This window comes from Amblyomma maculatum, chromosome 3, assembly GCF_055883805.1.
Source record: "Amblyomma maculatum isolate TAMU_Amacu chromosome 3, ASM5588380v1, whole genome shotgun sequence".
NCBI classification, from domain to species: Eukaryota; Metazoa; Arthropoda; class Arachnida; order Ixodida; family Ixodidae; genus Amblyomma; species Amblyomma maculatum.
The window spans coordinates 103,700,396-103,724,574 of record NC_139346.1 but is presented as its reverse complement, the minus strand read 5'-3'; the positions used below and the strand labels follow the sequence as shown (position 1 = coordinate 103,724,574).

At 43.1% G+C, this 24,179-nt stretch overlaps 1 long non-coding RNA gene across 1 annotated transcript; it reads right to left on the bottom strand.

The window, feature by feature from the left end:
• Positions 1–402: 402 nt before the first annotated feature.
• Positions 403–21,741, bottom strand: LOC146195461 (uncharacterized). The gene is made up of 3 exons (XR_014706014.1): positions 21,478–21,741; positions 21,029–21,129; positions 403–621 (listed from the first exon to the last, which is right to left on the bottom strand). It is a non-coding gene; the product is annotated as an uncharacterized LOC146195461 (long non-coding RNA).
• Positions 21,742–24,179: the final 2,438 nt, after the last annotated feature.

Sequence of the window (24,179 nt, the reverse complement as noted above, 5' to 3'; positions counted from 1 at the left end):
TAGAGTAAAGGTACTCCTCCGAAAGGAGTAAAACTACACACTGTAGTAGCGTCCTACAACTCTTCCAGGAGGAGTTCAAGGACTCCACTGATAGGAGTGCCTGTACTCCTTCAAGGAGAGTTTTATTTTACTCCTCCTGATGGAATTTCATGGCCTGTTTTACATATCCTACCATTTTTTAAACCAGTTCCAGCCATATGTTTTGTAGGACTCACTTTGGCCATACCTTCCTCTGCAAAACGGTGCATAGTATTTCCACTACACACTGTTCAATGGTGAATGTACAAATTTTTTCCACACTTCTTGCACCATGCACACAACAGTCTGTGATGTGAAATCGGTGCTTCAATAAATAGGGATGCAAAAGCACGCTGATGAAAGCTTTTATTTTCTCACTATTGCTGTGCATGCCAGCAATACATTTGGGATGTGCTCTGTGAGGTCTAGGCCCATCAGTGTTTTCGACACCACAGTCTAATTGGCATTAGATGCCCAGAACACTGCTACAAGCCAAGTGATCCTGTGAGCAAAGTTTTAACCAAGTGATCCTGCCGCTCGACCACATCGCAGCTTGCCGAGCCGAGTGAAGCCGCTCAAGATATCCTTGCATTTTCCAGGTGCCTGCATATAGAATAAAAACAATGCAAGGGAGGTTAAAGCAAACCATTATAAGCAACTAAACATACTCCTAATCTCAAGTTTTCATTTTAACCTACAGCTAATGCAACAAAACAAAACTTGGTGTGAACGCCTGGGGTCGCCACCTAGGTATGCCCTAGCAGTGGCACATCATGACCAAGTGTAGACTTTTCATTCCAAATCATTAAACAAAGCTAGTGATCTGGAAATCCACATACTTCGTTTATTCTGACTGCCAATTTGCTATACCTCAAGTGGGAATACCACTATGCTAGTCCCTCAGAGGCTAAACACAAGCCTGGCCGGCACTGGACCGTTTGTTGCTCGAGAATTGGCTTTGGATGTAGAACACATGCAGCTGTACTGGCGAACCTCCACTCCCTCTGGAGTTTACTGAGGCCGCTTCTGCAGAGTGGCATCCATCTACAACTAAAAACAGCGCTGCAGAATCTGAATTGGAGTAATGCAAAAGCACGGAATCTGCTGTTGGTTGCTTAATTCACTTATTGTTTACCCATTTTCTTTGGTACTTTCAAATTGTGCACCAATCCCTTCCTATGCACTTCTTCAGCTAGACTTCCGGTTGGTAGTGCGACGTCACAGCCTCTAGCTCACATTATACACTTCTTGTTTATTCATTTTAGTCTTTGGTACTTTCAAATTGCACAATCCCTTCCTATGCCCTTTTTCAGCTCTATTTCCAGTTGTGTGACGTCACACCTTTGACGCCACTCTAATTGACTGCCTTAACTACTTTAGTCTTTGGTACTTTGAAATTGCATGCTAATCCCTTCATATGTCCTTTTTTAGCTCGACTTCAGGTTGTGTAATGTCACATACTTGAAGTCACCTTAATTCACTGGTTTAATTATTTTAGTATTTGATACATTCAAATGTGGCACCAAGCCATTAGCTAATGAGACCATTTTTGCCTTTACTGTTTCATTTTTTGCCTCTTATTAATTACCTAATTACCTTAATGGCCTAATTCTTTGCACACATTACATCACCCTCTATCAATTAACACCACTCATTAACCTCTACGATTTCTCAATCACTCACAACTGCTACGGACATGATTTTGCATGTTTTGCCTCTAATTAATTACCTAATTACCTTATTGGCCTAATTATTATTTCGCACACAGCACTACGTCACCCTCTATCAATTGGACTCATTAACCTCTACCACTTCTCAATTACTCACAACTGCTGCAGAGAACTTTTACATTTTTTGCCTGTAATTAATTACCTAACTATCTTACTGGCCTATTTTTCGGCAGCAACATTATGTCAGCCTCTATCGATTGACACCACTCATTAACCTCTCACGTTTCTTAATTACTCGCAACTGCTGCGGACACGATTTTGCGGGTGCGGTCTACGGACAGAAATCTGTGAACATAGCGAAGTAACGCTTTCGTGTTAATAACTTGAATGAATCCTTGAGTTTAGTTATATTTAGAATCCAGGAGAAGAAGGCTTATGTGTCAAATATCAAGAAGGTCATAAAGGCACGTTCGGTGTGATGACTGCTCCTGAACCAGGCTAGCTTCAGCGATATAGTGAATAAAATCATGAAGCAGATATTGCAGTTTCTTGTTTTTCATGCCTTCCATGACCTATACTGATTTCTGACACAGCCATTGCTATGGCATTGAAATTGAAACAGATGATGGGAGAGATTGTATTATTTAGCAGCCATAAACAAATACTATGTGGTAATCCATGTATAGTCATGCACACTGTTACAAAGACAACACGCAAAAAAATCGGGGGTCCTTTAAACTCTACCTTAAGTGTATGATGGAGCACATTGGGGCTTCCGTGTGGATTCTCATTCATGTACAGACACTTCACTACAGGGTAACTGAGTAACCCCACAATTTATTCTATTATGTTGTGCATACTCATTAACACAGTTGTAAGCCATCACATTATGTTAGACCACATAAAGATATAGAGACCTGCTTTAACCAAGAGATCTGAACCTACCTGAGTCACCTGGGGATGCCTGGTTGACTGGATCCAAAGAACCTTGGATCCAGACAAAGACATGCTACCCCTAGGTCACTCGGGCACATTTAATGGCTTGGTTAAAGCCAGAATTCCTATCTAACTTAAGGTCTATTCACACTTGCGACTACCAGTCGCGCGACCAGAGGAGAGGAGCTCGCCACTACCAATGTTCACACTTGCGACAGTCGCCTTCTCGTTCTGTTCTCGTTCCGAACGAGTTGGGAGTAGGAGAGCTGCTGGGCGATGACAGTGAACGTCGGTAGCTGCCGCCTGCCAGACACTTCAGCTTTTTCAGGCGAGCCGGTACGCATGCCGCGCTCTCGTGTTTCCAGGAAAACGCCGACGACGAATAGACAATGTCAATCACCGTGGTGTCAATATAAAATGTTGCACCTGCGTGAAAAATCCATTTCTTAAAAGTTCATGGTATTTACCAGATAGTCCAAATATCTTTCCAATCTCCTCCCAGGCCATATCCTATCTCCCTGCCTTTGAATTCCGGGTGCCGTTTGTTGAAAAGGTAGGGGTATTCTTTAATTGCATTGAGAAGGTGCTCGATCAAGTACTCCGGGACCTCGCTGATTGGTGAAATGGTTTGCGACTAGTAGTCGCGCGACTGAAAATTCGAGCAGTGCCCGATCGGCCCGCGGCAGTCGCTTTTCGACCGATGCGACCATTTGCGACTGTCGCTTTTCGACCAAAACGGTCACGCGACCGCTGCTAGTCGCAAGTGTGAACGGGCCTTTAGCCGTGTCATGTAGACTCGTGACATGCACAACCACTGAGCAGTGTCCAGCCATGTCACTAGCCAACCACCACATGCTAGAGATATGCCCATGATTTTTGCTCAAAATGCCTATATCAGACTATATCCAGAATAAAGCCATGAATGCTGTGGCATTATTATGGTGTCTATACAATTTTAAGTTAATACTGCCACTCAGGCAAGACCATGACAATGTAAATTTTGAAGTGACGCTGCTTTTGTAGTAATGAAATCTATCAAATGACAAATTACATAGGGAAGCTAGCAGCCAGCGAAACTAGAGAAAGCATAAGCAATGTTTTCAATTTTTATTCATATTTGTCTTGTTTGTACCTACTGGCAGCCAGACATGGCAGGATTATTTTATGCTCGCTGCAGCCCTCCAACTAGCAGACAATGGAGAGGTGATATAGAAGTGAGAAATTTATGCACTATTTTTAAACTGACTAGAAGGACAGGAGTATCATGCGACATTTCTTTTATCCGAGGGCATCATAGGTGCTCTTAGCTGATCCATGGTGCCCACCTATGGTATCTTTTTCTTTGTCAGCTGTCGCTGCTTATATACGTATAATATGCATGCGGCACTCTTTCCCACCAGGCAACTGACAATTGCAGATTTCTATTTCATAATGAACTCACTGAACTCGGATTCTCTATATATCTTTCATCTGTCAAGTGCATAGCCTCAGCTTATTTTATGGTACCATTTAATGACCTTCTCGAGTGTGACATCAGATCATAGCCCTCAGTACATGCTCAGGCATGTGCATTCATGCAAGCATATCGCCAGTGTGTGAAACACAATCTGGGTGCATGGTATTTTATTTTTCAATGCAGTGGAAATGAGGACATGCTCTGGTAATAGCTCAGATATATTTGAGATGTACCACATGCATGCACTATCATGTTTCACTTCAGCCATCAAAAAGCAATGTTTCTCAAATGGGAGTCACGATTTTAGGAGTCCAAAAACATATGATAAAAAAAAATTGAAAGGTCATGCAATAGCTTTGACCCAGCTAGACACAGCTTTAAATGGCTAAAAGGGCACAGGTTTAAAGCTGATTTTAGTTTCTCAAAACTCAACATAAAGGAGTGCGGAAACAGGGAGCATGAGAGAGAGAGCATCAATGGGATTTGTCGATGCCAGCATCGGTGACGCTCGAACTTTGGCTCCATTGCTGGATGGGAATGCAGTGCAGTCTTAGGAATCTATCAGGGGAAAAGAGGACACTATGTGGTAGAGCTGACACGACAATGTGTCTGTTGCATGCCGTCATCCATGCATAACGTCGATAAGAATGTTTTTAATATGCAAGCGCCTCTACCATAAATAAAAATTAAGCTGCACACCGCAGGTTTGAATTCTTTATGCAATTGGGGCTGGTACAAAAGCAGCCAATGGTGTGTGCTGTGCCGTCACTGTGGAGAAACCGCTAGCATGACCAACGTGACACTCCTTGCATGTTGGTGTCCATGCATGATGCATGACGCGGAAGATTGGGAACGAATAAAGTGATAGATAGTGCATGCATTGGTCATTTCTCACATATTTGAGTGTTTTCCAAAACACGTCCTTTTTCCACTTCGCAGAAAAATGAAATGAAGATGTGAAAAATGAGTGCACTCATGATACTGATGTACAGGGTCCTTCAAAATATGTGCGAACACGGCGAAGCGTTCGCACATATTCGCATATTCGCACATATTCGAAGCGTTCGCATGCGCCACATTGTTTCGATGCGCGACCGCGCCGGATGCGCTGACGCTCACGGAGTGCGGGCATGCTTCGCCGTGTTCGCACATATTTTGAAGGTCCCTGTACATGTACGAATTAATGTGCCTTCCTGACTAAGCACAGGGAGCTGCAATCCGCGCTAATGCCCGAGAAAGCCCTCAAATAGCAAGCCATGTAAAGTAAACCGAGTATGGACTTGAGATGAAATGCATTTTACAAATCAATCGGCTTAATGCGCATAGTATGACGCAAACATCTGCACTTTTAAATGGTGAGAAGAGATATGTTGCCCCACATACACAAAATAAGTAAACAATGGCAATGGAAAGACACACATGATGTCCATCACGAGTGGCAGAAATAAGCACTATCCTTGAGATTGTACGATATGTCGTGTTCAATGAAGTACCGCACATGCTCACCACTTCCATATCACCTCTGTTGTCTGCTAGCTACCCAAGCGCAGCCCGCACTAAATCATCCTTGTGAAAGTCTGGCATCCAGCAGCATATTGTCGAGAAAAAATGAACGCATTCTGGAGCAACCAAAAGTAGCCCCCCTCCCCCCTACACACAGAAAAATGCAAGAGCTGGCTCCACGCTCGGGCGCCCCGTAGGCTAATGAGATAACTTAAGTGCACTCAAAAGGCAGCACGTATGCAGAAACTAAAATAAAAAAGAAGAGTAAGTGTGACAAATGTCTCAAACGTAATTTATATTCATTATTTTACCTGTTTTTGCTGTGCTTTTGGTCATTTATTTTTAATGTGACAGTATTGAAGGCCCCATTCTCCCCAAAATCTTGCATTATTGTTGACAATGTCTTGAGCAAATAGTCATAAGCAGGGTTCTAGCATTTGGTAATAAGCAGGTGACATTTTTGTGGGTCAGGCATTGAGTTTTGGTGTTAGTTTGTGTGGCATCATGAGGCCGCATGAGATGCCGAATTGCTAGGAGCTCCTTGTGATTGAAGAGTGAGATGGCAATCAAGCCCCTCCGAGTTGCACTTTTATACAATTGTTAAAGCAAGTATATATATGTCAGGTTGTCTTTCAGATAATGTGGTAGCTTATCACTGTATGTTAATAAATGTTTGAAATAAATGGATCAGTGACGAAGCAACTAGCAGCATACCCTTAAAGGCAGACTTTAGGTATCCCTGCAGGTTTTAAAGTTAGGTTTAATTTATTTTTCCGAGATTTTTAACACCTGCTTTCCTTCCGGACTTGGTTTCCATTTGTAGCACCGCGTCGATTTAAGGTGGTCTCTGTTCCTGCAAGGGTGGAAAAATGAGCTAGCTGGTAGTTCATCTCTGGGAAAAAAAAACAGCACTCTCTTGAGACAAGGACAAAGCGCTGTGTTGTCATCTCTTTCTTTTTCAATGTCTTAGGAGTGCGGTTTATTTTTTTCCCAAGCTCTCTATTCTTACTGAATTTTTTCATTCCACCCCAGATGCATTACCTACAGCAATGAAGAAGATGAATTTGTTTACGCATTATCGCCTACTGTTGTTTTTATTTTTTTTAACCTAATTTAACAGCTGCCACATGTGTGTGTATTCGATATGTCAGACTAAAGAGAAAATCCTCGACAGCTTGGTACCAGTGAGTACTTATGGAACTTGTTGGTACTGGTTTCACTACTTTTTTCTAGCTCTGAAGTAGAGCCCACCTATATTGGCCTCAGCTATCACAAATGCTTATTGTGAACGAGGGTGGAGCTACTGTCAAAATAACAGGTTCCTTCCAAATAACAGGTTCCAAATTTACAAGGAGTGGCTCATACATAAATGTAGCCCTTAGTCGAGTGTAAAAGGCACTCTATATTTCCTTGGTATGGATGATCAGGTCGTTTAGGCTTTTTGAGAAAATGTATTGCATAAAAGGGTTGCCCTTTCTCAGTATTATTTACACTTGGCAAAGTGCTAGACTGCATTATGCAAAGATAGTCTGCAGTCTACCTCTCCCTTCTTGCCACCCTGCTGAAAGATATCTGTTGTATGTCTGTAGCAATGCATCCGTCTGTTTCAGGCTACTAGGAAAAGTGACACTATGCACAGGCAACCGTAATAAGCATACTTATTGCGTCCCCACTAGCAACGTAAAGCAATTTGCCTTTACAGTGGTCTTGTTTATGCTCTTTCAGCTAATTGCTTGCCTTTTCATGATGCTATTTCCTTACACCTTCAGTTAAGATCCCTGCAAAATTGCCATATATGTGCCCTGGGGGTGAAACCGCAGCCATCTGCTGGGAAATAAATCACATGACTGCATTAATTTTGTAAGAACTGAATCTGCAGTTTTTACCACACATTAACGGTGCATTAGAAAGACACCAGTATCAGTTCTGAATGAAAAATGTAACCCTTACTAAATTTTATGCACATAAACACGTGAAAAAGTGCTGGCCTTTACACATTCTTTAAACTGACCACTGAAAGTCAGTAACAGAGCTATCTATAGATACATACACCTTCACATTGTCTTTTTGTTTACTGTTAAATACAAATAAAGTCAGATATCCAAGAATTCAGGCGCCTGATGCAGTCATTGGTTGTGGGTGTGCTGCTTTAGGAATGCAATAATAAAGCAGTTGAGGTGTTCACAACAGCTGGTGGTAGGTAGGCTGGCATTCTTGTCATCGATCCTGAATAGTCAAAGATACTGCGGCAATGCTACCAAGCACATGTGCATGCAGAACATACATTATACATGTAATATTTGTGTAATGCACTCCACCAGCCCAACAACCTTTAAGAAAGGTGATATCGGATCGCTGTTGCTTGGACCACAAAGCAACCTTTCCGCTCAATTACGTCTGCACAGACTAATAACACACTGCTACCTACACTCTGCAGTAGTGGAGAAGGCAGAGATCCAACTAAGAAGGTGATGCATTGCAATGTGACCAGTTGGACCAACACAGCATACTGCGTGACAAGTATTCAAACTAATTAAAACCCTGTCAGTGGTTCATTTCCTGGCAGTGTAGAGAAGCTGCTGCTACCCTAATTCTGCTAACACATCAGCCCTTACACACATACACACTGAGTGGCTGACCTCGTAGCCTGTGGGCATGTGGTCAGGCGGCAGTTAACTTCACTAGCAATGCCTACCGCCTTAGTGTTTCTGCATACTAGTCACTTTCTTTGAGAGTGATAACGGAAGGTAGGATATGCTCCGATGTTCATGCATGTTTTGACAGCGGGATGACTTTATGGTGCATTGCTGTTCAATATAACAAAGCAGGGCAACCTCGGTCGTTCTTTTTATCTAAAACACAGGGCTATAGACATAAGAAAAAAAATATAATACTACAACATTAAGTGATAAGGCATAAACAAAGAGGCATGTCCTTCTTCATTACTGTAGGTCATGCATCTGAGGTGAAATGAAAAAGCTCAGTAAGAACAGAGAGCTTGAGAAAAAATAACAGCGCATTTTTGAGACATGAACAAAAAATGACAACACAGCACTTTGTCGAGTGTGCAATCATTTTTTCCTTTCCTAATATGAACCAGCAACTAGCCCGTTCTTCCACCCTTGCGAGAAATGAGACTACCTTAAATTCACACAATTATAAATGAAAACCAAATCCGGAAGGAAAACAGGTGCTAAAAACAGCCCTCGGATAAATAAATTAAAATTAAGACCTGGAGGGATACTTAAAGTTTGCCTTTAAGGGTATAATGTGGTAGTTTGACTGTCTTCAGTCTGCATTTCTACAAGGTGACCCACCTTTTCGTACTTGCATACTGCTATTCGCTTCGTCACTGATCCATTTATCTCAAACATTCATTAGCATACAGTGATAAGCTACCACATTATCTGAAAGACAACCTGACATAGATATATATATACCAGCTTTAGCAACATTGCACAAAAGTGCGACTCGGAAGGGCCCATCTCACCCTTCATTCGTAAGGAGCTCCAGGCAATTCGGCATCTCATGCGGCCTCATGATGCCACACAAACTAACACCAAAAATCAATGCCTGACTCACAAAAATGTCACCTGCTTATTACCAAATACTAGAACCCTGCTCATGACTTTTTTGCTCACGACGTTGCCACCAACAATGCAAGATTTTGGGGAAACGGGGCCTTCAATACTGTCACATTAAAAATAAATGACCAAAAACACAGCAAACACAAGTAAAATAATGAACATAAATTACATTTAAGAGACATCTGTCACGCTTACTCTTTTTTATCGTTAGTTTCCGCATACGTGCCACCTTGTCACTGGGCTTAAGTTATTAGCCTAAGGGGCGCCCGAGCGTGGAGCCAGCTTTTACATTTTTCTGTGTGTATGGGGGGGGGGGGGGTCATTTTTTCTCTGATGATATGCCACTGAATGCCACACTCTCACAAGGATGATTTAGTGTGGGTTGCGCTTGGGCGGCTAGCAGACAACAGAGGTTATATGGAAGTGGTGAGCATGTGCGGTACTTTAGTGAACAAGACATTTCTTACAATCTCAAGGATAGCGCTTATTTCTGCCAGTCGTGGTGGACATCTTGTGTGTCTTTCCATTGCCATTGCTTACTTATTTTGTGTATGTGGGGCAACATATCTCTTCTCACCATTTACAAGTGCAGATGTTTGCATCATACTATGCTCATTAAATCGATTTATTTGCAAAATAAGTTTCATCTCTCAAGTCCGTACTCAGCTTATTTTACTTGACTTGCTGTTTGAGGACCTTCTCGAGCATTGCCGTGGGTTGCAGCTCCCAGTACGTACTCGAGAAGGCACATTAATAAGTGCATGTACCGTCTTTGCCAAAAGTAACCAGGCTGCATGTTTTGCTTCTTGCTTGTATTCTGAAGCTAACATGGATCCCCTGAGGATCATAACTTTTTGGCAAGTGAAGACAGGAGCTCTCATTTATGTTGCACCAATTTACAGCATCAGAAGTTTTATGAATTCTCTGCTAACCGACTGAGAAGCGGAACACGCAGCCTGGTTACTTCTGGCAAAGACAGTACATCAGTATCATGAGTGCATTAATTTTTCACGTCTTCATTTCATTTTTCTGCACAGTGAAAAAAGAATGTGTTTTCGGAAGCACTCAGAAATATTTGAGAAATGCCAAATGCATGCACTATCTATCGACTTATTTTTTCCCAATCTTCCCCGTGTGAGCCATCATGCATGAAAAACAACATGCAAGGCCGTACTGCCACGCTGGTCATGCTAGCAGTTGTTCCCCACAGTGAAGGCACAGCACACACCATTGGCTGCTTTTGTACCAGCCCCAATTGCATAATGAATTCAAATCAGAGGTGTGCTGCTAAAGTTTTATTAAAGTAGAGGCGCTTTCATATTAAAAACATTCTTATCACTGCGGACAGGAGACTATGCACGGTGGAGCGTCGTCTGAAATGCAGGCTGCAATATCAAAGGACACTTTTTTTTTTCTTTGCAGGGAGGGGGGAGGGAGTTGATTGACTCAGTGGCCGACCCTCAGACGAAAGCGCTTGATGAAGATGCTACTGCACAAAAGCAATATAGAATAAGGCATGTTTCCTTCAGCATAAGGCACGGTCAGTCAGCTTATCAGCTTTAGCTTATCGACGCATGATTTTTCGCATTACACTGGCGACGACGCCAGCACGACCAGCACCTATCACCGTAGTGTGAGGTTTTCGGCCCCGCGACACCGACGGAACTGATCAATGGAAGGTCGTCAAGAGGTACTGCTTTGTTTAAAAGTTTTGTCTGCTCCTTTAATGTTGCAAGGTATGCTCTCGCCTCAAGGTAATGCTTGCTTACTCTTAGTTTTTGGACCGAAAGAGCAACGGCAATACCTCAGCAATCAGGAACATAATGCTAACCCCTCCCCACTTTCGTGGCGCGGGTACACGGCGGGAAGAAACGGACAAGTACCTTTTTATATGCGTGAGTGCTTGTTGCTAAAACAAGCTAAATCTCATAGTGTAAGAATAAGATGCTTCTGATTGTATGCTGAATTATACAGCATGAGCCCGTCCATTTCAGCCTCCTCGGCAATCTCTAGACGAAGCCCAAAACAAGTCCGAGGATCACTAAAGTCGCATATTATAGTAAAGGCTTTTCAAGGAAAAGAGAATATGCGAATAAAATATTTTTGCTGAAAAAAAAAATCTGTGACCACCATCCAAGCATGAATGCAAAAGTGCAGCCTACATAGACTACGTACATCGCGAATAGCAGACGACATGGGAATGATATCTCATGACGTCAGCGGCCAATGGTTGCCAGACCAGAAAGCCAATTTCAATAATAACAAAAATTATTTTTAAAACTATCTGCTGCACCGAATGAGCTCAAATTTCGAGGATTTATAATTTAACGTGTGAGGAGTGAAATGCAATAACTAGTTTATGCTCAGTTGTTAGCTGTCGTGACCACCTTAATGAATCAAGTGAAACGTGATAGTGCATGCATGCGTTACATCTTAAAATATTTCTGAGCAATTACCAAAGTATGTCCTTTCCACTGCGCTACAAAAGTAAATACCGAACACTCGGACCGTGTATCGCATGCTGACGATATACTTGCATGAATGTGCATGCCTGAGTGCACAGGGAATTGAGGTCTGCTCTCACGCTCGAGAAGGTTCTCGAACAATGCTGTAAAATAAGTTGATGCTAGAACTTGACAGATGAAATATAATTTGCAAATCCGAACTCATTAAGCTCAATATGGAACGAACATCTGATCTTGTAAATTATGTGATGGGAGACAATGTCACACACATACAAAATATGTATGCGGCGACAGTTAAAGATGTAATAAATGAGCACTGCAGATCAGCTGAAATGAGCACCTGCCTGCACATTATTAAAGACACCCTAAAAACAAAAGATAATTTCACCCGAAGCTCTGCGGTCCTAGTCAATAAAAACAGCCGCAGACATTCCTCACCTCCCCATCACCTCTCCGTTGTTTGCTAGTTGGATGCGAGTAGCCAACATAAAATCATCCTGGCAAGTCTAGCAGACAGCAGGTAGCCCGGAACTGTCCACCTGGAGAAAGACTAACGCCAGAGCAACCCTAGTAAACAAATGGCTGGGCTGTACTCAGGCGACCTGCGGACAGTGGATAATCTAAGAGGCCCACTGATATACACAATGATAGTCAAGGAAAGAATACATATCATCAAATATAAAGCAAAGTCAACTAGTGTATTACAAAAAAAAACAGCATTGAAGAACTGTGATTGAGTCCCCTTGAGTACAATTACATGTTTGGGAACAGAACAGATACAGTGACTTATAAACAAGAATCATTGATTCTCATGTGCTGCCAAGCAGAAGCACACCTGCTGGAAGGGCACAAGATCAACCAGTTCACTAATTATTGCCATTACTTAACACAAGACAATGACAACAAAATTATTAAACCAAGCATAGGCTGAAGGAAGTGCTTGAGAACAATACACTCAATCAGTGTCACATGCTGCATGGCAGCAATAGCAATAAATCAGTTGTCAAAATAAGGTAGTGATCCATTTTATGCAATTACCTACACAGATCATTCTCTTAAGATTAAATAAGGAGTGCAACAATTAACACACACATAGCATGGAAGGTAATAGTAGGCCTGTAGTAACTGCACTTAGCCACAAAGTGATTGGTCAAGAGGTTGTACATGGGTTGAATAGCATGCCCACATCTGCTATACTGTTCTTTAAGGATGTTACTCCACATTAGCACACTTCAGATGAACAGGCAGCATGAGCAGACAAACGGCCTTGCTCATATTTATTGTTCTGAAGACTGTCCTATACAGCAAACAATTGAAGAAATGCAATTTAAACACTGGCCAAACACACCCATTTATGGATCGTTCATTTCTCACTTTCTGATGTGAACGCTTTTTCAATCTGTAAAATGGACAGTTATCAACATGCATTGCTTAGAGCTTCAGCATGGCTACGGACCTATAAGGCTGCCGCGATACCTCAAGCGAAAAGATTCTGAATTAGAGGGACATCACTGGACAGCGCACTACAGAAAAGCAACTGGAGTGGCTGAGGGTTCAGAGGGCATAATCATACATACTTACCGGGATGAAGACCAAATCAAAGATGCTTCCCACTATCTCACCAAAAAGCAACCAAAAAGAATTTACAAATTGTTGCCTCTGTTAGCGACAGCCTGTTCATAACGGGGGTGAGATAAGGGCTGCCCTGAGCCTTAATGTGTCAGATAAATTTATTAAGCAAAGGCGTGACAAAGCAGGATTCAGATAGGATGGCTACACAAAAGCTCTAACTTTAAGGCAGCACTGGGTGGGCCTGTACTGGGTGGGCCTAGAAACAAAAAGAGTGCTGCCTAGTTGCTAAAAAGTAAATGATTATACTTTTGTCTTTTGACCTGTGGCTTGCTTTCTTATATACCATGTTTGTTTTGCTGCCAAGGCTGTAACTTTCATTAAATACTGCTATTTTAAGGTATGATCCCCTTTATGTCAATGGCCTCAGGCCAAGCACTCAAAAATCCTTAAACATGTGAAGGGGGGGGGGGGGGGAGGTTGCCACAAAGACAGCCTCTCACCTCTTCCCTGCATTGATGGTCAGCTGAGCTCCCAAGCTTATTTTGTAATCATTGCCACCAGCTCCTTTCTCACCTGCTAAAAGGACCTTGCAAGGATAGAAAAAGTTGTCGGGCTAATGGTGTTGATTCATGGTTGACAGTGCTTAATTAACCACACGGACAGAGTAAACACATAAAAGACGAACACAGGCTCTGAACTTTAACCTTATTCTGGAACTACTGATACTCTGCTTATATACCCATAAAGGCACCGACTAGTGGTGATTTTCGACACTTGTGACAAATAAAAACAAAAAGAAGTACCGTAAGAGCAAACCCGAACAAGAGGAGAACAAAATAGGCAAATCATTTTTTAAGCCGCCAACACGTGGAACAACGGACTAATAACAGAAAAAAAAGAATGCAATGGTAACAGAAAATGGGTAACAGACGTAAGCTAACAATTACACAGCAAAACGCACGAGATGAAGTACACTAAAACTGAAAGAAAAAGTGCATGACAAGAAAGATGAAGCCAACAATTGACCGCTAAATGCAGAAGATGAGCACTAAATAGCTAAAACAAAGCAAATGAAGGAAATGCTCATGAGCAACAAGGGTGAAGTCTACAATTACATTGCGAAAGGATGAAGATGAGGTGCATAAAACGAAACAATAAAGATAAAATGTCAAGAAATGAATTCAACAAATGTTATAAAGCTAAAACAAGGCTAGATTAGAGAAGTCCATAAAGAAAGGCAATCTTTTTTTCCAAGAGTGAAATGGAGGGGGTACTAACACAATCATCCTTGAGCATGAAAATCTTGGCAGCTTTAACTATTTCATGTGTCAGCTTATAACGATGAGTTTTTAACACAGTTTTTTTTCGAAGATTGGGTGGCATGGCTTCTTTAAGTCGGTTCCTGCAGTGGACGGGCAGATTCCTGGGGGATATACCTGATAAGTCATTTTAATGCTCCATTAGCCTTCATCGGCCAGTTTGGTCCATGTATAGCTTACGGCAAGTGAAAGGATTAGAGTGAGCGCCTTCCGCATGTGCTGCTAAGGGTTTTCTGTGCTTCTTAGTGCGGCCTCTTTTTTATTTATTTTTTTTTTTTGCTTTTCTTCTTCATTAACGATTCATCAAAGCTGCAATAGTTGCTCGAGGGCAGAAAACAACGTCAACTCCTGCTTTCTTTTCACTCGTCGTAAAGTTGTGGGAAATTTGGTGCATGTAAGGAATCCCTGGAACATTATCGTGTTGCCTATGTACTTCAGCACTTTTTCTGAGACAGTGGAAAGGACTTGTAACGGGTACCCTGATTGCGTGAGCCTGCATACCTTTTTCAAGAAGCTTTCTTGTAATTTGTGCTCGCATGACTTGTTCAGGGCATTGACAAGGGCAGACTGGATGATATTTCTTCTAACCAGCTTTGAACGAGCGGAGTCATATTATAGGAAGGGCTAGTTGCCCCTTGGTTCAAATGCCCAGCTCACGTGACTGGGTGTGAAGATGCTTAGTTCCAAGAAGCACATGGAATCATTGTCTGGCATTTCTTGCTTTAATTCAAGGGGAGCCAGGATACTCTTAAAGACACTCAAAACTTCAGGTACTTCATGAAAAAAGGTTTCTACGTCACGGTCTAAATTAACTAAGAAGTCGTCCCCAAAGTAGAAAATGTTTTGAATTCGTGAGTTTTCAAAGTGATTCCTGAGACTACTGTCATGCATAACTAAGAACAGATCACTGAGCAAGGGAGTAAGTAATACATGATATGATGCAGATCCCGTGCTTTTGGATAAGGTGTGAATCATTCCTTTCTGCAAATGTTTATTTTAGATACACAGAAAACAATTCTAAGAGACCATCTACAGAGACACCACACTCACTCTGGGAGGATATGGTTCCATGTTGGTCAATAGCTTTGCGAACGCATTTCATGAGGTCCATCTTGAGGTATAGAATAAAACAAGCCTTTTGCATTTATAGAAAAGGCATGATAGGCTTTGTTTCTTTTCCCGTTCAAAAACCTAATGACTACATCTGCATTCTTTACCAGAAAGGGATCATCGATAAAAAGTAATTTCAGGTTGCCATGCAAATACATAGTGACGTCTTTCTGCCAGATATACCTCTCGTGCCCTCTGTGCGTTATTGTTTCGGAGGATACCTGGCAGAAAGACGTCTCTATGTATTTGCAAGGCAACCAGAAATTGCTTTCTATCGATGATACCTTTCTGGTAAAGAATGCAGATGAAATCATTAGGTCTTTGAACTGGAATAGAAAGAAAGCCTACCGTGTTTTTCTACAGATGTTAAAATTATTTTGTTCTATACCTCAAGATGGGGGACCTCATGAAATGCGTTCGTGAAGCTATCGACAAACCTGGAGCAGTATCCTTCCAGAATGAGTGTGGTGTCTCTGTAGATGGTTTCTTGGTTATGCTTTCTGTGTACCTAAAATCAACATTTCTAGAATGGAATGGTTTACACTTTATCCAAAGTCACAGGATCTGCATTGGATCATGTATTGCCCCGTTATCAGTGATCTGTTCTTAGCTATGCATGACAAAAGTCTCAGGAACCATTTCAAACACTAACAAGTTAAAAATATTTTCTGCTTTGTGGATGATTTCTTGGTTTTTTTCGACTGTGACAAGGAAGCCTTTTTTTTCATGAAGTACCTGAAATTTTTAGTGTCCTTAAGAGTGCCTTGGCTCCCCTTAAATTTATGCACGAAATGTCGGACAATGATTCCATGCACATCCTGGAACTAAGAATCTTCTTTACACCCAGTTATGTGTGCCGGGCAATCCGCCTTTTGCGCGAGGATGTGGCACCATCATGCGGGAGCGGGCGGGAAACACATTGAGCGGCAGTGTAGCAGACGACGCGAGAGCGCACCATACGAAATGGCCACGCCAACGCTGGTAGAAAGCGAAAGCTTCCCCCCTTTTTTGGCCTCGGAGTGGAAAGTAGTGACAGTGATTGCAGCATATCATGTTCACGCAGTATGGGGGAAGGTAGAGCGTTTTCACAATCCACTCATAACGCACGTACGCATATACTATCTTCGTATTGTAAGAGCGTGTAGCACGGGCCGTGTTCGACGCGTGCAGGTTTTCGGCAGACAGGAGAGCGTGAGGGCAGAGAGAGAGAGAGAGGGATCTCAAAGGGCAAAGCAGCCAGGGGTTTGTTGATGCTGCAGAGCTAGGTGGAATCGTATCCTGTGACTTTGAGCTGCGCATATGCGCGGGGTGTCTTGAGTTACCGAGCACAATGCGGTCACCGCGGCGCCGGCATGGTGCAATGGGCGTCGCTTCCTCCTCGCGTCATCTACAACCGTGCAGCTATAGGATTTCATACACGAAGATCGGCAGAGAGCCACATATACACACCCCGTGAAAAGGGCATTGTCCCGGCCGAAATGCACACCTGCAGGAAACGCGCTGCATTTTTCTGGCAATGGATGATTCAGAGCTGTAGCCGGTTTCTGGCCTCAGGAGTCGGAACGGATGTGGTCGCAGTGGTGAAAAGGTTCTCGGTGCGCAGAGAATGGTCATTCTGTTGTGAAAGGATCTCCAACGTTCATTTCTGCCTCCGCCGCGATTTCTGCGGAATCAACAACTTGGTGACACATATGTGAATCTCCTACATATCGGATGTGCATCTCGGTCAGGAACCAACCCTGTTTTACGTCCAGAGCGATCCACTCTGCAAGTGAACGAGCATGAAGCCTCCAGGAGACTCATTTATTGTGCCGGGCGGTTTCCTTGCCGTTGCGAACGGTTGGACGAAGACGACGATTATCAAGCTCCCTAACGAAGTGCATCTGATTGCGTACATTAAAGGAACAAAGTCCGGATGCTTTGGCGTGCACGAAGGCGAGCCTTTAATTAAAAAAAAAAAAAAATACTGTGCGTCGTGCAAGTGCGTCATATGCTCCGAGCGGCAAAAACACAGATACTACAGGTATGTATGCATCTAAGCGAAATAGGCATGATGAAAAGTACCTACTGGTTTTCACCCAGGCTGTAGCGCACCAGTGATAGCTGCAATGAGGATTTCTTCGGTGCGTGATTGCTTCAGTTGCACCGGGGCCTGAAGGCGATGTATTTTGTCCCTTCTTATCTTTATGTGCGAAAGGGCTAGGTAGCTTAGATATCACAGGCGGCTGTGTGCGCTAGGCCGTAATATTTAGCATGTTTTATCGTGACTGCCACCTCACTAACAAGAAAAAAAAAATACGGCGTTTTAATGCACTGCCGTTCGCGAGCCTCATGACCAGCTCAACCACTCGGCTCGCTGACGGCGGTGCATCACAACACCTTTTTTTTTTTTTTCTTCTTTTTAGTCAGGCGGCAGTCGCAATAAAACATGCTAAATATTACGGTCTAGCGCACACAACCACCTTTGATATCTGCGCTACCCGGCCCCTTCGCAACAAACGACAAAATACATCGCCATCAGACGCGCCGAACAAATGCTCATTGCGGCTATCACTGGTGGGTTACAGGCTTGGTGCAAACTCCGGTAGATACTTTTCATCATGCACATTTCCTTTAGATGCATACATACCTGTAACGAAGTGTTTTTCGCACAGTCGAGAGCACGCAGTCGGCTGCCAAGGTCGCCCATTCACGTCTTGACGCTTGGTTGCCCTAATCCAAGCTTCACGCCGTTGCAGGTCGCGGCTTGCCGAAGGAAACCTAACAAAACGCGTCTTGCATCCCGGCACGCCTCGAGAGTGGCAGACGTAAGCGGCACAGGTGGTTGGCATCGTTTTACCGAGGCTGTGAACGTACCGCGCCTCCAGCCCCCGTGCGTTGGCTATGAGTGCGGCGACGAGAAGCGCCGTCGACGCCTCTCAGTGTGTTTTCATCAGTCGCCGCTGGGGCTTCGCGCATGCGCAGAAAACTCGCGCAAAAGGCGGATTGGACCAAGGGGAAACAATCCCTTCCTAACATGCAGCTCCGCTCGTTCCAAAGCTGGTCAAAAGAAATATCATCCAGTCTGCCCTTGTCAACGCCTTGAACAAGTCATGCGAGCACAAATTGCAAGAAAGCTTCTTGAAAAAGGTATGCAGGCTCACGCAATCAGGGTACCCATTACAAGTCCTCTCCACTGTCGCAGAAAAAGTGCTGAAAAACACCAAGTGCAAAAACACAACCACTGGCTGAAGTGCACAGGCCATGCAAAAAGGTTGCAGTGATTCGTTGAATGCACCAAATTTCCCACAACCTTACGATGAGTGAAAAGAAAGCAGGAGTTGACGTTCTTTTCTGCCCTTGAGCAACTATTGCAGCTTTCGTGGATCGTTAATGAAAAAGAAAAGATGCCGCACCAAGAAGCACAGAAAACCCTTAGGAGCAGTGTACAGAAGGCTCTCACTCTAAGCCTTTCACTTGCCGTAAGGTATACATGGACAAACAAGCCTTTTTGATGCATCAATGAAAGGCTAATGGAGCATTAAAATGACTTCTTAGGTAATCCCTCAGGAATCTGCCCGTCCACTGCAGGAACCGACTCAAAGAAGCCATGCCACCCAATCTTTGAAAAAAAAAAACAGTGTTAAAAACACATTGGTAAAGCTGACACATGAAATAGTCGAAGCTGCCAAGATTTTGAGGCTCAAGGATGATTGTGTTAGCACCCCCTCCATTTCACTTTTGGAAAAAGAGATTGCCTTTCTTTATGGAATTCTGTAATCTAGCCTGGTTTTAGATTTGTTACATTTGTTGAATTCATTTCTTGACATTTTATCTTTCTTGTTTGGTTTTATGCACCTCATCTTCATCCTTTCGCTATGTTAATGACTTCACCCTTGTTGATCATGCGCGTTTCGTTCATTTGCTTTGGTTTAGCTATTTAGTACTGCTTGTGTTCTGCATTTGGCAATGTCAATTGTTGGCTTCATTGTCGCTGTTCATGACGCTTTTTTTTCAGTTTTAGTGCACTTCATCTCATGCATTTTGCTGTGCTAATTGTTACCTTTACCTCTGCTACCCATTTTCTGCTCTCCTTCCACATTTGTAATTTTTTTGTACTTATTAGTCCACATTCCATGTGTTGGCGGCTTAAAAGATAACTTGCCTATCTCGTTCTCTCCTCGTTCGGGTTTGCCCTTTCGGTACTTTTTTTGGTTTTTATTTGTCACATTAGTTTTTGTTGCCACAAGTGTCAAAAATCGCCACTTGTCTGTGCCTTTATGGGTATATAAGCAGAATATTAGTGGTTACAGAATAAAATTGAAGTTCAGCACCTGTGTTCGTCATTTATGTGCTCTTTACTCTGGCCGTGTGGTTAAGAGCTGTCAATCATGGCTTACAAGAATGGGCATTTTCTGCCGCAGCATTCTTTCCCTATCCTCACGGCGCACATTGTGAAAGTGCACCTTGAAAAGCTTTGTAGCCCATTACACTAGCTTGGCTTCCTAAGGTCGCTGATATGAAAGTCACTGAAAACATTTCAGGCATTAAAAGCCATTCTGCAAAAAAGGGTCCTGCACACTGCAAATTCTGATGAGTTATGGAAGGCCATCAAAAGTGCGTGGAAAGAGCTGAAGCCGATGCAACACTGTCGTGCCAGTGCTCTATGACTCCTTGCCATGCCAAGTCTGCTGTCATAGAGCTCGGTGATGACTTCCTCCGCTACTCAACTTCCTGTGTGCACTCAACATTGGTCCTCACCCTCATTTTCTTTTTTTTGTGTGTGTGTGTTTCAGCAAGCACGCAGCAGGTCACTGAAATGTTTCCAGATTTTTTTTTTAGATGTAGGACATTTTGCATTATTTTGCACAGCAACAAAGAATATTCTTTATGACTCGACAATTAATTCGTGAGCCATTCTTAGCAGCTTCTCTTTCTTATGAGCATGACCTAAATAGCAACTTTACTTCTTTGAGGTTTCAAAGTGGCTTTATAACAGCATGTCCATGCTGCAGCTATAAGTATGCTTACTGTTTATAAGTGACTTTTCTACAGAAGAAAAAAAGTATGCCAGGAAGTGAAAAATGAACAATTCATTTTCTTCGGATTAACTCACGATTACTTCCTTGATTGGCTGCTACACACGACACTAATCTTCAGAACATAAAGTGCAAGCAAACACATTCGCATCCTCAAGCTGCTTGCCCATCTGAAGTGCCCTAATATGCAATGACGTCCTCAGACAGAACAGCCTAGGAGACCATGGCAACAGCTGACCGCACTTTGTGGGCATGTGCTTAGCCTAAGGCCGCGGTTCCTCCACTTGTACAGCATAGGTAGGCAAATAAAGCATTTATCACCATTAATCATGGTAGTGCCTTTTGAGAATCATGTGACGGAAGAACACACTTACGAGCTTAATGCTGTTCACGGGACGCCTTTAGCAACCAAGCAAGCATCCACCCTGAGCAAGCAGCTGTCTTCCAGGAGAACATTTTCAAAAACAGTGTACACCTGGAAGTGCAAGGAACAAAATTGTAATGCCTCACTCAACCGGACGTAAACGTGACTGCCGATGCATATTTGTGATGATAAAAAATGGAAGTTATTAAAGTATGTATGCACAAGAACACATACTTCTGTGTCTACGGAAGAAAGTTAGCGGTTACAGCACTGCCAAAACAAATAGCGCCTACGCGCCTCCCATGTTCGAACAAGCGACAATGCCACTGCTCCCAGTACAAGAAAATAGCGCTTGGTAAAACTGAGGCTTCAAAATATGTGCTAATGAACAGAAGTCTACACGCTTTTGCGCGTTTTAAACTTGCAGTTGCGGAAAAAAAAAATAGAAGCGAACCTTACCTGAATGACTCCATTATTATCCGGAGACCGTTGATGCCGTTGGCGAGCGAGCATTGAAAGCAAGTTGCAGGTCATATCCTGTGTGCGCGCTGCAAATGGTGAACACTGCGAAGGCTTGAGGCTTGCGATGCATTTCATAATGATATAACAGGGTAGTTTAAGAGGTCAAGCAAGGATTTCTAAGCGAAATACGATGTAACTGACAGGCCGCAAGAACAAACAACGCACAGCTAACGCAGCGCTTGAACTGAACAAGGACAGCAACAGTTGCGCAACGCAAAAAAAAAAAAAAAGAAAGAAGAGGGAGCATGAGTTTGATAACTATCAAGTATTTGTGAATGCATAAATTATTTTCAAATAATAAAGTTCATTTGTGAAGTTAGATGGACGTAGGTTATTCATTTCTTCAGGTAAATTTGGTTTGAGCAGTTGACAGTTTCGTAGTTGAAAACAGTAGCAGACGACACGCCTGGAAGCCTTTACCCTTGATAGCTGATTACTACTATTTAATGCGGTATCACGCAGACAGGAGGAAAAAATGAAAAAGAAGCCTGCTTCAATGTCCAATACGGACACTTGTGCTGCCCGAGCAACAATCGAAACATGTGTGGTACGGAAAGTTATAATTTCTTTATCGCAGGAGTAAAACAACCTTTAACGCTATCTAAATCTGCAGGAGTAGAATGTTCACTTTACTCATTTTTTCTTGGAAGATTGAAAGGCCATTTCACTCTTCCTCGCATATGGCAGGAGTAAAGTGAGATCTGCAGGAGTAATTAGGCTGTTTGACTCTTGAAATAAGAGTTCCAGTTCTTAGAGTGTAGTTTTGTAACATAGATGTAAAAAATGAGCAGACATTAGAATGCTTCGGGAATTTGTAATCCGATTCAAATTCAACTCGCAAAAAAAGGTTTTCACTAAGAAATTATTACCTTCGTTTCGTGGAGGGAACACTGTGGGACGATATAAATATGTGCGGAGCTTCAATACAGACAAAAGTACCTTCGGCTGTTCGCACCCAGCAGGTCCAACGACACACAAGCATTACAGCGGGAATTAGGTCGCACGAAAGGTCACAATAACGAAACATAAACTATAACAATAAAATTTAAAAAGCTATAACTGACATATTATACTGCCGTTATATAGTCAGCCTGCTGAAAATCTCTAGGCCCACCGGCAAGGTTAAGTTTCATTTCTTTTTACTTTACCAGTAAGCTTCATGTCACATTCAGCGTTATTTAAAATGTGTGTCATCATTCTGGCGTGTCACCGCACAAAATTTGTGCCATGACGTTTTGTAACGCGTTCTCAAGTGAAAAAGCTTTTGATCTTTTTTTTTTGAAGTCGAGCAGCCGAACTCAAACTCACGCTTTGCGTTTAAGTGAGGTTTAGTGAGGTCGGTGGTGGCCTAAGAAAACTTGAGGTGAGGTCACCTGGATAAAACTCAACCACAATGCGTGAGGTTGAGGTTGATTGAGGTCAAGAAATGTTTATTGAGGTTTGGATATTTTGAGAGGCGAAGTTACACTTCTCTGCTTTCACCGTTAAATCTGACAACTTGATTGCGTCAAGTACTGTTCGAAGCCTTCTCAGATGGTCTTCAAAGTTCGAAGAAAATACCACAACGCCGTCTAAGTACACCCGACAAATTTGCCATTTCAAACCAGCCAGTACCGTAGACATTACTCGCTGGAATGTCGCTGATGCGGAGCAGAGGGCGAATGGCATTAACTTGAACTTAAAAAGGCCGTCTGGCGTGATGAACGTGGTCTTCTAGCGGTCTATTTTGTCGACCTCTATTTGCCAGTACCCGCTCTCCAGGTCCATCGACGAGAAGTACTTAGCGTTACAGAGCCGGTCTAGTGTGTCGTCGATGCGGGAAAGCAGGTAGACATCCTTCTTCGTTATGCTATTCAAGCGACGGTGATCAACGCAGAAGCGAAGTGTGCCGTCTTTTTTCATCACCAAAACGACTGTTGCCGCCCAGGGGCTGTTCGATGGTTGAATCACGTCATGACGCACCGTTTCCGCAACTTGATCGCGTATGTCCTGGCATTCTCGTGGCGATACACGGCAGGGGCTTTGACGCAGCGGTCGAGCATTTTCGTCCGTGATGATGCGATGATATGCCAATGAAGACTGCCGCACCTCTGACACTGAAGAAAAGCAATTGTTGTAGCTTTCAAGAAGAATACAAATCCGGTCTTGCCTTTCATGAGGTAATCCTGCGTTGATGTCGAACGCGGGCTGCTTTACTCGCTTTGATGCATGGTTCCTTCAGGTTGGCTGGGGAAGGCGAAGACATCTTGATTGTCCGCTAGTTTGTCGAGGGAAGCAATCACCGTGCTCTTGTTGACATGTCGGAATTCTTCGGTTAAGTTCGTGACCAGCACTTGAGCTTGTCCATGAAGGAAATGGGCAACGCCTCTTGCTATTTCCAGTCCACGCTCCAACAGCAACTGGGTACTTCATTCGACGACGCCTTCGGCAGTTCTGATGTCTGCGTTGCCCACGCAGGTGACGACACTTGATTGGGCGGAACGGTCAAGTCTCCGTCGAGGACGTTTAAAGCAATGTGGTGCGTCGATTGCCCTTCGAGAGCTTTATGAGGTTTGAGTGAAGGTCGATGATCGGCCTATGATCACAGAGAAAATCCATACCCAGAATAACGTCTTAAGAGTAGTCATGTGCGACCACAA